The following is a 14,893-nucleotide window of genomic DNA, read 5'->3' as shown; positions in this document are numbered from 1 at the left end:
AAGCCATTATAAGCACGACAACCAAATGGCTGTGCACCATTCCTCTCCAGAGCATTTTCTGGCACATTTGAAGTGAGGGGTACTTTATCTGTAGAAGAGAAAATTGAAATAATATTAATTTATGGCAAGGCTACAAGAAATTTGGTTAGTGTTGTTGCTCTTTATGCCAAACATTTTGCTTATAGGCCATGATCTCATAGCACTATTTATCATGTTATAAATATATTTACTACTGAAGAAAGAAAATATTGAAATGATTGTTTGCTACTCACCATATAACGGAGATGGTGAGTCGCATTCAGGCACAACAAAAAGACTGCTAAACAAGTTAGCTTTTGGCTGATAGGCCTCTTTCTAAAGTACTCAACACACAAATATTCATTCAAGAGCACATTGTTCTTGGTCGTCCACTCTTATTAATCCCTCTTGGCTGTTGTACACATTGTATATGACCCATCTCTCCCTGTAGCTTACCCCTACTTTTGTCAGAATTTCAAACATCTTGTACCATTTTACATTGTCAAACGCTTTTTCCAGGTCAACAAATCCTACGAATGTGTCTTGATTTTTCTTTAGTCTTGCTTCCATTATTAACCGCAACGTCAGAATTGCCTCTCTCGTGCCTTTACATTTCCTAAAGCCAAACTGATCATCATCTAGGGCATCCTCAGTTTTCTTTTCCATTCTTCTGTATATTATTCTTGCCAGCAACTTGGAGGCATGAGCTGTTAAGCTGATCGTGCGGTAAGTCTCGTACTTGTCAGCTCTTTCCGTCTTCGGAGTTGTGTGGATGATGCTTTTCCAAAAGTGAGATGGTATGCCACCAGTCATACATTCTACACACCACTGTGAATAGTCATTTTGTTACCACTTCCTGCAATGATTTTAGAAATTCTGGTGGAATGTTATCTATCCCTACTGCTTTTTTGATCTTAAGTCCTCCAAAGCTCTGTTAAATCCTGATTCTAGATCTGGATCCCCTATCTCTTCTAAATTGATTCTTGTTTTTCTTCTATCACATCAGACATATCTTCCCCCTGATAGAGGCTTTCAATGTATTCTTTCCACCTATCAGCTCTCTCCTCTGCATTTAACAGTGGAATTCCTGTTGCACTCTCAATGTTTTCATCCTTGCTTTTAATGTCACCAAAGGTTGTTTTGACTTTCCTGTGTGCTGAGTCAGTTCTACCAACAATCATTCTTTTTAGATGTCTTCATGTTTTTCCTGCAGCCATTTTGTCTTAGCTTCCCTGCACTTCCTATTTATTTCATTCCTCAGCGTCTTGCATTTCTTTATTCCTGAGTTTCCTGGAACATTTTTTTACTTCCTCCTTTCATTGATCAGTTGAAGTATTTCTTCTGTTACCCGTGGTTTCTTCACTTCTTTGTACCTATGTTTTCCCTCCCAACTTCTGTTATGGCCCTTTTTAGAATGTCCATTCCTTTTCAGCTGTACTGCCTACTGAGCTATTCCTTATTGCTGTATCACAGCCTCAGAGAACTTCAACTGAATCTCATCATTCCTTAGTAATTCTGTATCCCACTTCTTTGTGTACTGGTTCTTCCTGACTAATGTCTTAAACTTCAGCCTACTCTTCATCACTACTATATTGTGATCTATGTCTGCTCCTGGGTATGCTTTACAATCCACTATGTGATTTTGGAATCTCTGTCTGACGATGATGTAATCTAACTGAAATCTTCCCATATCACCCGCCCTTTTCGAAGTATACCACCTCCTCTTGTGATTCTTCAACAGAGTATTCGCCATTACTAGCTGACACTTGTTACAGAACTCAATTACTCTTTCTCCTCTCTCGTTTCTTTTCCCATATTCTCCTGTAATCTTTCCTTCTGCTCCTTCCCCTACAGCTGCAGTCCAGTCTCCGATGACTATTAGATTATCGTATCCCTTTACATACTGTATTACCCTTTCAGTATCGTCATACACTTTCTGTATCTCTTCATCTTCAGCTATTGTTGTCGGTGTTGGTTTGCTGTCAGTTCTGATAATTCTCATGGTACCCTTCCCCTTATCAGCCCCCTCCCGGAGATTCGAATGGGGGACTATTCCAGAATCATTTGCCAATGGAGAGATCATCATGACACTTCTCCAGTTAATGCCACACGTCGTGCGGATACACGTTATGTGTCTTTAATATAGTGGTTTCCATTGCTTTCTGCATCCTCATGCCGTTGATATTGCTGATTCTTTCGCCTTTACGGGCAGTTTCCCACCCCTAGGACAAGAGTGCCCTGAACCTCTGTCCGGTTCTCCACCCTCTTTCACAAGACCGTTGGCAGAATGAGGGTGACTTCTTACGCCAGAAGTCTTCGGCCACTAATGCTGATTATTAACCAAAATTTAAGCGGGAGCGGGATTCTAACCCATGACCAAAGACGTTTTGATTATGAATCAAAGATGCTACCCCTAGACCACGGTGGAAAAAAGTATTTCAGGTAAACTGTAGGTATTTTCTGACATTGAATCTGAATCTACAGTCATGATGTGGGGTTCCCATTTGAAAATATAAAGTTGAGCTCCCAGGGGGACGGGAGGCAGGATGGCCTCTTTTAGCACAGACAGATGTCTCCTTTGAATATATTGACTTTTCGTTTGGAACATTTTTTTCTCACAATGCATATTTTTTTAGATATTTAGTTGTTCCAAGTTAAAACAAATACTCAGTGTACACAGAACAGCTAGAATGAAACAACTGTTGATCAAGCTACTTTTTGACAAATATGAAATGATAGAAAAATTAAGCCCATAAAGAATGTGGCAGAACACAGCAAGAAGAGACATCATAACATAGAAATACATCCAAAAAGTCTTTGTTACAGAAATCGTTGAAATCAGTTAAAACTTCAAACTTCTTAGTGTATCAGACTGGCAGCCTTTAGGGACATAATGACAGACGTTCGGATGTTGATCTGTGTCCTTTACATTTTTTAAATTGTGGACTAGATGTTTTATTTCTGTCTAGATTCTAATGTTCTTCACAACAAACATCTAAAGACCTACCTATGTGACCTTTTTAAAATTCCAGATAGGTGCCACAGTTACCCTGAAATGCTCTACACTTTCACTCCTCTGCCCCCCTCCCCTCCTGCCCTCCCTCCCTTTCTACTCCTACTCCTCCTCCAACTATCTCTTCTTTGACTTTCATTGGCCCGAGTGTTAAGTCTTTATGTTATCCTAATTATTATTTATATTCTGAATCAAATTGCTCCCTTTGATTTATTTTATCACGCTTCCAGCCAGTCATTATCTAGTCACCATTTTCAGGTTTTTTCTTTTTCATAAATTTTGAAAATGCTGCTAGCTCTTTGAAGAAGGACAACATATATGGTGCCCAATGATCAGTCATCATACATTGTGGATTCTCAGTAAATAGACAGTTGCTTCTGCCAATATGGTGGCCAATCCAAACCGGTGCGGTCCTCGTGTACCCTGTCAACCATATGCCCCTGACAATGAAGGGCTACACAGGTAATGCTAGAGTGTTATCTATGAATGGTGGCCTTTCAATCCAGGTTGACGTTCCAGTGGCTGGGGGGGTTCCTGTGGGGAGAATGCTCAACTGGAATGCACGATGTCATGGTGAACACTTCACAAATTAAAATAACTAAAACTCACTCGAGCAATGAATGATCCTATAGAACAGGCTGTCTTAGAGACAGGAAGCAGAAAATTTAATGTGGAAACATACAATCGCTCAATCTTCTCTTCTACAGCTTACCATGGAGTGAAAGACATAAGGAGCAGGAGGGTTAAATCAATATGCACTTAGAACTAGGACATATGGTGATATTCCTTCACAAAGTATTAACTGATGTTTCTCATGGAGCAAATAAAAAATAAGTGTGGTGAAGTGGCTGTAGTGCTAAAAATGCAGAATTGATTCTTATTGTTTAAAGTAGCAACTGAAACACTATCTCTAGCACTTTGAGCCTGTACCAAGTAGGGTGATACCTCTGTCACTATTATTTCACATAGAAGCCTTGATGTGGTGTAAGGCTTTATTTATTACACAGGTCTAATGTTCCAAACTGACAAAGAACTCGGACCAAACTTGTAATGTCATGATTTTTAATTTTGTGTAGCACATATACAGAGGACCAAAAGAAAATGGAGGTGATACAGGAGCCTTCAAATAAGCATTTGAAGGACACATCTAACTGGAAAAATGTAAAAGACATTATATATAGCTATGCTTATTTCGTACCACCCACGAGGCAACTTGCTTCTGACGTAGCCAGTGTGCTCGTGTATCATATTACGGTATTTTAGAAGCCGTCTGTGGAATTTGTGGCAGGTCTTCACACGATGATCGCCTCAGTGAACTACCTCCACTGTGTACAAACAGTGTGGGCCATCAGCACCCCTGGTCACATTTTTGCCTGATTTTTAAAAAGAAAAAGGAGATACAGAATTATGAGATATTTGATAATGTATCATATTTTTAAGCCCAAAAAGTAGGAGTAGATGTAACAACAAATTTTTAGAAGTAGTAAATAGCGTTTGAAACTTATAAACCATTTGTGGGAGAAGTTGACACCTTCTTGAACAATACATGTACTTTGCCAGTGGAGACCCCTCTGCTGATCCAGCCACCAACGGTGGCCTTTTTATCTTTCTGTGGCATTACTGGAGAGGCCGCACACTGAGATTATTATTATTATTATTATTATTATTATTATTATTATTATTTGTTTTTTTGGTTTGTGATGATGCGATGGAATTACAACATTTATTACTGCCACCTGGCTGAACTTCAACATTGATGTTCCACCTGTACACATATGTGTTGCCTTGCAGGAATTGCAGTTATTGGAGATCACATGCCTACAGTCCAAAACTGTCACATTTTAGTAACAATTGAAATAATGTGATTAGTTTTAAAAGGATTTTGCGTGGTGGTGCAATTATCCACTTCTATCAAACGTGTGTTACTGGGTACCACAGTGAAGGTCACAGCCATTAGAATCCATCTGTGTGTCTTGATAACAATTTGCAGCTTACACCTCCTGCAAGGCAGATATTTATCTTATCAGTAAATGGAAGAACTATTGTTACCCCTCCCCTACATCATTCTGGATAATTTCAACACCCACAAATGTATGTGGTGTGGTAGAGTTAAAGAATAGGAGTGGATCCTAGGACCCAGTCACATATTATCGCCACCAACGGCACCTTCTTTGCAATTGACTTAATGCCCTGCAGTCATAATCTTGCATTTATCATGTGATAAAATTTCCACAGTGATTTGTGCAACAGCAATCAGTACGCAATAATTTTATCAATATAATATTCATCACCCACTGACACGTGACTTGGAGTGATTCCTGTTAAAAACCAAGTTGGGAAGGATAGTTGTCTGAACTGTATGTTGTGGTGCCACAAAAAAGGATGTTGACTAGATAGTGAATGAAACAATGAGTGTGATTATCCACCCAATGCATAGCATTATACACTACTGTTTCCTGACCATTTCGACCCAAGTCTGTACCATGGTGGTCTCTATAAACGTTGGAGGCCATAGGAATTACACGAAGTGTGTTACAGCAATGCAGGAGATTTCTCTTCACTAATAATGTAATTTTGTACAAAGAACTATGAGTAGGGACAGGAAAAAATTGGTGTTATTTTATAGTCAATATCAGTGTCACTTTTTGCCCTTTTCGGTGCTATTCATCAGTGTCATTTTCTGGCAAGCTTTTTCTATTATCAGTTATATACTTTTGTCATATTTAACCATTTTTCAATGCTGTGTTGAAAATGGAACTATTCCTAAGATAGGGTGGGCCAAACATGATACAAGTGTAGAGAAAAATTATTTTAACAAAATATTTTGACACGAATAATTATTTGGAAACAAATACCAAAGATAAAAATGAAAATATCCTTTTTTTTTTGTGGCACCACAACATACAGTTCAGACAACTATCATTCCCAACAAAGTGAAAATAACAGTATGTTGCAGATATTTTATTCAAGACATGTTTCGCGCTTCGTCATACGTTCTTGAGCTGTGGAGACCACAGAAGAAATAAATAATCGAAATTCACACAGTGGTTGTTCATACGCGCTCGCAAAAGTCAATAGTCGAAAGGCCACTAGTGACGTCGAGACTGCAGAAAGTAGTACGACAGTTGAACATGGAACGTTTCGACATTAAATATGTCACTGAAATCGTTAGATTTACGACACATCTTACAAGGACCCAGAGAAATTTTGTTGGAAAAACGCCGTTTTGTGTTACTTCCTTAAAAACTGCTGAATTCGCGTTATTTCCTTAAAAAACCACCAAATTCGTGTTATTTGTCACTTTATCTTTTAAATGAATTTTTCCTGTCCATTACTATGTCAAAAGCATGTTACATTCAAACAGTGGAAGTGGAGTTGTGGGAACAATGTGTAGCTTCAATGAACATGCACACAACTGATATCCATGTGTGACCAAGTCTGCAACAACGGGCATTCAGCATACCAGTGGACAGCCAGCTTACCAGTGGACATTTTTTCCCTGTTGGAACACTTGGTGCTTTAGACTGAGGAGTACATTATACCAGTATGTTCAACATATCAAAGTTATTGGTGGTATAGTACGTGGACATGCTGAATGCTGAAAATTAGATAGGTAGATCACATAACTAATGAGGAGGTATTGAATAGAATTGGAGAGAAGAGAAATTTGTGGCACAACTTGACTAGCAGAAGGGATCGGTTGGTAGGGCACATTGTAAGGCATCAAGCGATCACTAATTTAGTATTGGAGGGCAGCGTGGAGGGCAAAAATCGTAGAGGGAGACCAAGAGATGAATACCCAAGCAGATTCAGAAGGATGTAGGTTGCAGTAGGTACTGGGAGATGAAGAATCTTGCACAGGACAGAGTAGCATGGAGAGCTGCATCAAACCAGTCTCTGGACTGAAGACGACAACAACAACAACAACAACAACAGTACGTGGAAGTGTCAGCTTTAAACAACTTCCACCCAGATTCTACTCTGCTTTGAATTCCAATAAAACATTGTAGTATGTCTTAGGAGATGCAGCAGATAGAGACCTATAACACCCATTGTACATACAGGGAATTCAGCAGTATACTATCACAGTGCAAGTATACAATCCCGCCCTTCCTTCACGCACACACACACAGGCCCAGAAATACACAACTGAATGCTTCACCACTTATTGACTGTTGAAAACTAATTATCCTGATGATGTTTAACAAGATTTGCCTAAAGGGGTCATTTTCTCACCCAGTGGACAGAGATTACTATTGTATTAATATTGAAACCCTTGTTAACTTGCTTAAAAAATAAAACATGGGTATGGGTCCAGAATCGTGGGTATAGTTTTTCACCTACAAAAACTGTAAGTCGTGCACTTTCATGTTAGGACAACTAATGGCTGGAAGTAGTAGACAACTTTCACTTATTAGGACTGCTTTTCAACTGCAGACTGATATGATTACCTCCCATAAAGCAGTTCAAGACAACCTGTATGTGGAAATTAAACTCAACATGCTTCTTGAGGAGTAGATTTTCATCTTCTAGTAAAATTCTACCAGTCGTAGATTTTTAATGTGATTTTACTGTGGATGTGTTGCTTTCAGGTAAGCAGCACCTGTCTTTGGCCTGCTAGACCCTCTGCACCACAGTGGAGGCCACTATGTGACAGAAACTAATTACCTTTAAAGACATGCCACCAGCAACTCTATTAATTAATTATGCAGTTAAAATTTACTGTAGGCCTGAACATCCATGTTAACATGACACTTTTCCAGATCCCAACTATGACCCATTCGAAAACGAGTAGGACAACAGTGGGTAGACTAAGGGACATATGATTCAGGAGCTCTTTTTTTCTCCTGATAACTACCCCACAGATGGAGATTTCCCATACTGTGTTCCTTAACCTCCAGTATGGCATTGAGGATCACACAGACCCTAATACTCATCACCATAGGCTCTATTTGGTCCTCCACAACTATGCGACATTCTGTGCAATATATACAGACAGCGCCAAAGACTACGTGAAATAAAATTGTGGAGTGGCCACTAGGCACATAGAACGTTCCTTTATTTTAGATGTTTCACTTGTCAGACGCAAGCATGTTCTGAAATTTAGTAGCCACCGGCCACTCGTTAAATGTATCTGGTTGTGTATAGCACTGATGTCAGACATATATGTCTGCTGACTGTGACAAAGTGAGCTATGCCTTGATCATCAGAAATGTTCTAATGACATTCCCTTCCTACAGTATGCAGCATCTACGAAACAGAATTATCAGCAATATGAAGAGCTTTCTCAGATGTATATCCACAACCTGCCAGAAATATTCTCGTGTGCAGTGACTCCCTCAGTATGTGAGCCCGTAGATTTTCCCGGCATCTTACATGTTTATGATCTTCACAGTTATGCTGCCAGATTTGATCGTCTTCACTACATGATATTTCGGCGATCCATCTGGCCACCATCTTCAGGTGTAATTGCTGAGTACACAATCGTGCTGGAACTGAATGAACGTCAGAAATGGTGGCTCCATTATACCCCAGGTCCAGGCCACTGTGCCTGCGCGAGGAGCAGAAGAGCTGCCTCCTGTGAAGCGAAGAATTGTAGCGCCGCCGGTGGTAGAAACTGGTGAAAGTGATCAATGGCAAATTAAAATGCAGCGTGTCGAAAACCAGACCATTGTTGTTTTATATCCGATAAAATAGGGTTCGATATCCTGCTTAAAGGAAAACTTTTATCTCTATTTATAATGTCATCAGATAATCGTATTTTGAAGGATTCCTTGAGCACACATATCCTGTAATGAGAAGCCGGAGCAATGATTTGTCTCTCTTTAAATGTCTGTTATTCCCTTCATTGGGACAATGTTCGGTGACAGCAGATTTTCCAGGCTGGAACAAACGTGTGTGACGCTGATGTTTCACACATTGGTCACGAACAGTGCGAATAGTCTGTCCAATATAGGCCTTTCCACAATGCCAGGTGATTTTATAAATTCCAGGCTTTCTCAATCCCAAATCATCTTTAGCAGATCCAGATAGGACTCTAGTTTTGGCCAAAGGCAAAAGATCACTTAATATCTTATTTCCTGAGATTCCTAGAAATTTTTGAAGAAATACCTCCAGCAAAGTGTAGAAAAGCAACTAATTTCTAGTATCCAGTGCTGGTTCTCTTGATGGTCCAAACTGAAAAGCACGATTAATTTGATGATCGGTATATCCGTTGAGCTTGAAGACAGCCTTAAGATGATCCAGTTCCTGTCACAATTTTTCGGAATCAGAAATGGCATTAACTCCCTTGACCAACGTACGTAGAACTCCTATGTGCTGATGTGGTGGATGACTGCTTGTAGAATGAAGATAGTGGTCCGTATGTGTGGTTTTATAGTATACGCCATGTCCCAAGGTACCATTTTCTTTTTTGTGTACTAGAACATCCAAAAAAAGGTAATTTTCCATCTTTTCAATTTCCGTCAAAAATTTGATGCGTGGATGAAGTTAGTTAAAATGATCTAAAATCCAATTAAGAGCTTGCATTCCATGTGGCCAAACATTGAATATATCATCCATTTATCTCCAAAAACATGTAGGATGAAGAGAAGAAGTCCTAAGTGCGATATCTTCAAAATCTTCCATAAAAAGATTGGCGACAATAGGGGAAAGAGGACTCCCCACAGCCACACCGTCAGTTTGTTAAAAAAATACGTCATTAAATAAATAATATGTCGATGTCAACACATGGCGACACAGCTCAGTAGTTTTATCATCCAAAAGTTGGCCAATTAACAGGGACTCTTCCAAAGTTGGATGATAAAACTACTGAATTGAGTCGCCATGTGTTGACATCGACATGTTCTTTATTTAATGACATATTTTTTTTAACAAACTGACGGTGTGGCTGTGGGGAGTCCTCTTTCCCCTATTGTCGCCAATCTTTTTATGGAAGATTTTGAAGATATCGCACTCAGGACTTCTTCTCTTCAACCTACATGTTTTTGGAGATAAGTGGATGATATATACACTGTTTGGCAGGATATGGAACCCTATCTTATCAGATATAAAACAACAACGGTCTGGTTTTCAACCCAATGCATTTTAATTTGCGATTTATCAGTTTCACCAGTTTACTGCCAACGACGGTGGAATTCTTCGCTTTGCAGGGGGCAGCTCTTCTGCTTATTGTGCAGGCACAGTGGCCTGGACCCAGGGTATAAAGGAGCCGCTGTTTCTGATGTTCATTCAGTTCTAGCGTGATTGTGTACTCAGTGATCGCACCTGAAGATGGAGCGCCGAAATATCGTGTAGTGAACACTATTATATCCGGCAGCATACCCGTGAAGAATATAAACTGACTCCTTCAGTAATTTGAAGGTGACTGAAAATTACTTATTGTCTCATCCTTTGCTCTCCATCTTTCACGAACTTCTGTATGACCTCAACAGTATAGTAAATTCCATAGTGTTCCTCTGGATGCTAAACCTTGTAGATAATTTGACCAATGATCATGCTGATTCCGCTAGTGCAGAAAGCTTCTGCAATGAGTCTGCTGCTAATACAAATCCCAGAAGATGATCTGCATCTACATATCTTTAAAAAAAATGGGGAGAAGATTGGATGATTAACATCTGAACTGAAGATGCTGTCGTATCTCATGTCTATATTCTTTTACATCTGCCTCATACATTGCTGCATGCCATGGTTAGAGAACCATCCTTAGTGTCTCTCTTCAGTGACCCTGAGAGTCATCCACAATTTTGAAGCATGTCCATACCCATTTGACTTACAGCATTGATCAGGGTTAGCTACTGCATGCCAAACTGTCTGCGAGCATGATGTGTGGGCCGCTTGGAAGCTGAGGCTCGGCCTGTCTCCACTTTGCTTGATGCTTTTCAGAACTACTCGGTACAGCATGACATTGTGTTTAGCATTGCGGTCTGTCATTGACCTAAAGTGTGGATAATATTTTGGCCAGCTTAGATTACGTTTTGGCAAGTTTGTGCCATAAATCCTAGCTGATAATGCAACAAAAGAAACTTAGATTTTGACCTACCTGTGGGAAAGTGGGTATTAATATTGGACATAAAGCATACATTTTAGTAGTAGATTTATGTGGAGGGGACATCTCTGGCCACTTGGTATGGGAGTGGGGATGGAGTCCACTCAGCTACACCACTGCCCAGCCATAAAATCCATATCTTACCTTCCTATATTTGTCCATATTGCCTGTGATACATAGAAAGACAGTTATAACCTCACTTGTGCATGTCTTACGCCCTCTTTTGTTGATGCTTTCAGTTTACTGCCATTTGTAAGTCATTTCTTGTGACAGAATTATATCTTTACTCACAAAATGCATGTGTTGGTTCGCGGAGTATCATGGTAAGTGACTAATAACCATACTGTTAAGTCCTTTGCAGATCCCAGACATCATCATGAATGACTTGTTTCTTTGTTTTTGTTGTGGTTTTCAGACTGAATACTAGTTTGATTCAGCTCTCCACACTGCTCTGTCATGATACAAGCCTCTCCATCTCTGAGTAACTATTGCAACCCACATCCATCCAATACTAAATTGATGATTACTTGATGTCTTAGATTGTGCCTTTCAACCAATCTCTTCTTTTAGTCAAGTTATGGTACAAATTTATTTTCTCCCCAGTTCTATTCAGTACTTCCTCATTATCCACATTTCACTTAGGCTAATGTCCAGAAAGATGCCTTCAGAAACGACTCGCTAACACTTAAATTTATATTCAGTGTTAGCAAATTTCTCTTCTTCAGAAATGCTTCTCTTGCCATTGCTAGTATACATTTCATATTCTCTCTACTTTGACCATCATCAGTTGTTTTACACCCAAAATTATTTTATAATCTAAGTAGCAAAACTCATCTACTTCTTTTAGTGTCTCGTTTCTAATCTAATTTCCTCAGCATCTCCTGTTTTCATTTGACTACTACCAATTATCTTTGTTTTACTTTTGTTGATGTTCATCTTACACTCTCCTTTCAAAACACTGTCCATTCTGTTCAGCTGCTCTCCAAGCCCTTTGCTGTTGCTGTTGCTGGCAGAATCACAATGTCATCAGCAACCTCAAAGTTTTTATTTCTTCTCCCTCAACTTCGATCCCTTCTCCAAACCTTTCTTAGGTGTCCTTTACTAACTGCTCGATGTGTACAGATTGAATAACATTGGGGAGAGGCTACAATCCTGCCTCTCTCCCATCTCAACATTGCTTTCCTTTCGTGCCCTTTGACTCTTCCAACTGCCCACTGGTTTCCGTACAAGTTGTATGTAATCTTTCTCTCCCCGTATTTTACCCCTGCTACCTTCAGAATTTCAAAGAGTGTATTCCAGTTAACATTGTCAAAAGATTTCTTTGCCTCGAGGGTTTCAACATTTCTCTGGAACTCAAACCGATCTTCCCCAAGGTCGACTTCTACCATTTTTCCCATTCTGTAAATAATTCGTATCAGTATTTTAGGCTTTTGTATTCGCTTTAGCTTGCTTCATTGGCTGCATTTTATATTTTTTTCCCTCCAGCAATGAAGTTCAGTATCTCCTGTGATATCAAAGGATTTTTCTAGGCCTCGTCTTTTCGTGTGTTTTATGCTCTTGTTCCTTTACTTGTTTAAAGTCTGTTTCTGAACTTTCTTATGATTATGTATCAGTATGAAACTTTCCTATGTCTGTTCCACATATACAATCTTGTTTTATGATTCTTAAACCAAGTGTTAGTGATGATTCAATTATGCTTTGTGCAAGATTATTTCAGGTGCTCCGTATTTCATTCCTTTCCACCAGACCACGTTCTCCTACTAATTTTCCCCTTCCTTCTCTTCTTCTTCTTTTTACGGTGTCCCAGTGATCCATTGCAATTAAATTTTCCTCTCCCGTAACTATCTGAATAACTTATTTTGTCTCATCAGAAATTCTTTCAATCTTTTCATCACCTACGGAGCTGGTAGGCATATAAAATTGTATCACTGGTTTGGGTATTGGTTTCATGTTTATCTTGGCTATGATAATGCATTAACAATGCTTTTTATGTAGCTTACCCACAGTCTTATTTTCTTACTCATTAATAGACCTAGTCCTGCACTACCCCTACTTCATTTTCTCGTATTTAAATCCACTTCGACCTATCCACTTCCCTTTTTAAACTTTCTAACCCACCTACCCGAATGATGGTTGTAACATTCCTCGCTAAGATCTCTAGAAGGCATTTTGTTTTTCTTAATGGTGACATGCTCCTGACTAGTCCTTGCCTAGAGATCTTAATGTGGGTCTATTTTACATCTGAAATATTTTACCCAAGAGGATGCCATTATCATTGAACTATACCATAGAGTTAAATATCCATCGGAAAAGTGATGGCTGTAGTTTTCCATTGCTTTCAGTCATTTACAGTAGCAGCACAGCAAGGCCATGTTGGCTGATGTTACAAAGTCAAATCAGTCATGTAGACTGTTGCCCTATGACTGCTTGATAAGACTGCTGCTCCTCATTGTGAACCATAAGTTTGTCTGGGCTCTCCACAGGTACTCCTCCATTGTTCTTGTACCTATGGTACTGTTCTCTGTTTTGTTGAACCATGCAAGCCCCCCCACCTCTTTATTGTCTGTAGTTCATGGGGCAGTCCATGTACATATGGTCCTCAAATTTTACATTCTATGTGTCCGTGAATTTCTTCTGCTAAACTGAGTGAGTGAGAATTATCTCAGTAGCATAAAAGCACCTTAAAATTTGTTCTGTGTGAATTTTACTGTTTAAATAAAGTTGTGTCCTGAAAATAGAAACTGTTTAGTGGTGAACTAAAAACTTTGGGTTATTTCTATTTTGTTACTTTTATGTTCAGCATTGTTTTCTTGCATTTCCTCCCCTACATCCCATTAAAGGTCAGCGTTTCAGTTACAGCACTAAAATTGCGAAACTGAAGTAATAGGCCATAGTTTCTTTTATTTTAATGCTGCAATAGTGGCTTTTTTCCATAAATATTGAAGTAGTGCAACAGTCATCAGATTGCCTTTTCAAGAGAAGAATCAACAATGTTTCTCATGTTTTAGGGGTAATATATGGAACATTAAAAGTACAGTTGTTTCAGGGGTTGTAACTAGGATTTAGTGAGGATTAGCAAAGTGAAATAGGAAGTGAGACTACTGGATAGTCAGCTGTAGGGTAATAACAATATCCTCATTGAATTGAATGATTATAGTTCGAAATGTTAGGACATACCAGTAAACCACAGAGTTGGATAGCATGTAGTGTGCAGTGACAGAATTAGTTCTTTTTCAGTTTAGAAAAAATAGTAAGAAGTTTGTTTATTCATAGGCCAGGATAGTGCTACAAAATAACTAGAACAATGTATAAATAAACTAAGAAATAAATAAAATAATTGAAGGAGGTAAAAATGTTACTGTAAAAATACCTAAAATATTTGAAATCTGATCCCATGGGAGACTGAATGTGATAACAAGCTACAGAAAAGGAAATCAGAATTTCGTGCATTGGAGGAACAAGTGTGAAGAAAAATGGTTTAAATTTGGCAGCCAGTTTCAACTATTTGTAGCTAAATACACTTCATCAGTCACTAGGGAAGAAGATAGGAAAAGGAGTAGAAGTTGCAGGAAAACACCTGTTCAATTATTCTGATCCTCAGTAATGTTCACTTTTATTAAAGGCATAATTTAATAGCATTAAAGACCATGGACCATGAAACATAAGACATTGAATTTATTCATTCCCAACTGTTATGAACGCAGTCAATTATCTGACATCTGCCTATCTGACTGAGGTGGTTAAATGGTTAAGGTAATTGACTGCTCAAAACCTTATCCCAACTATCCGTAGTTATGTATTCTCTGATACGCTAA

The 14,893-nt window shown here is 39.0% G+C and overlaps 1 protein-coding gene across 4 annotated transcripts in view; it reads left to right on the top strand.

Annotated features, from left to right (window-relative positions):
• The window catches only part of LOC126473172 (uncharacterized), an 84,310-nt gene that overhangs the window by 44,005 nt on the left and 25,412 nt on the right, over positions 1-14,893 (top strand). The gene's annotated exons all lie outside the window — the stretch shown is intronic.

This window comes from Schistocerca serialis, chromosome 4 (genome assembly GCF_023864345.2).
Source record: "Schistocerca serialis cubense isolate TAMUIC-IGC-003099 chromosome 4, iqSchSeri2.2, whole genome shotgun sequence".
Classification (NCBI taxonomy): Eukaryota; Metazoa; Arthropoda; class Insecta; order Orthoptera; family Acrididae; genus Schistocerca; species Schistocerca serialis.
This window is presented reverse-complemented; position numbering and strand designations above follow the sequence as displayed.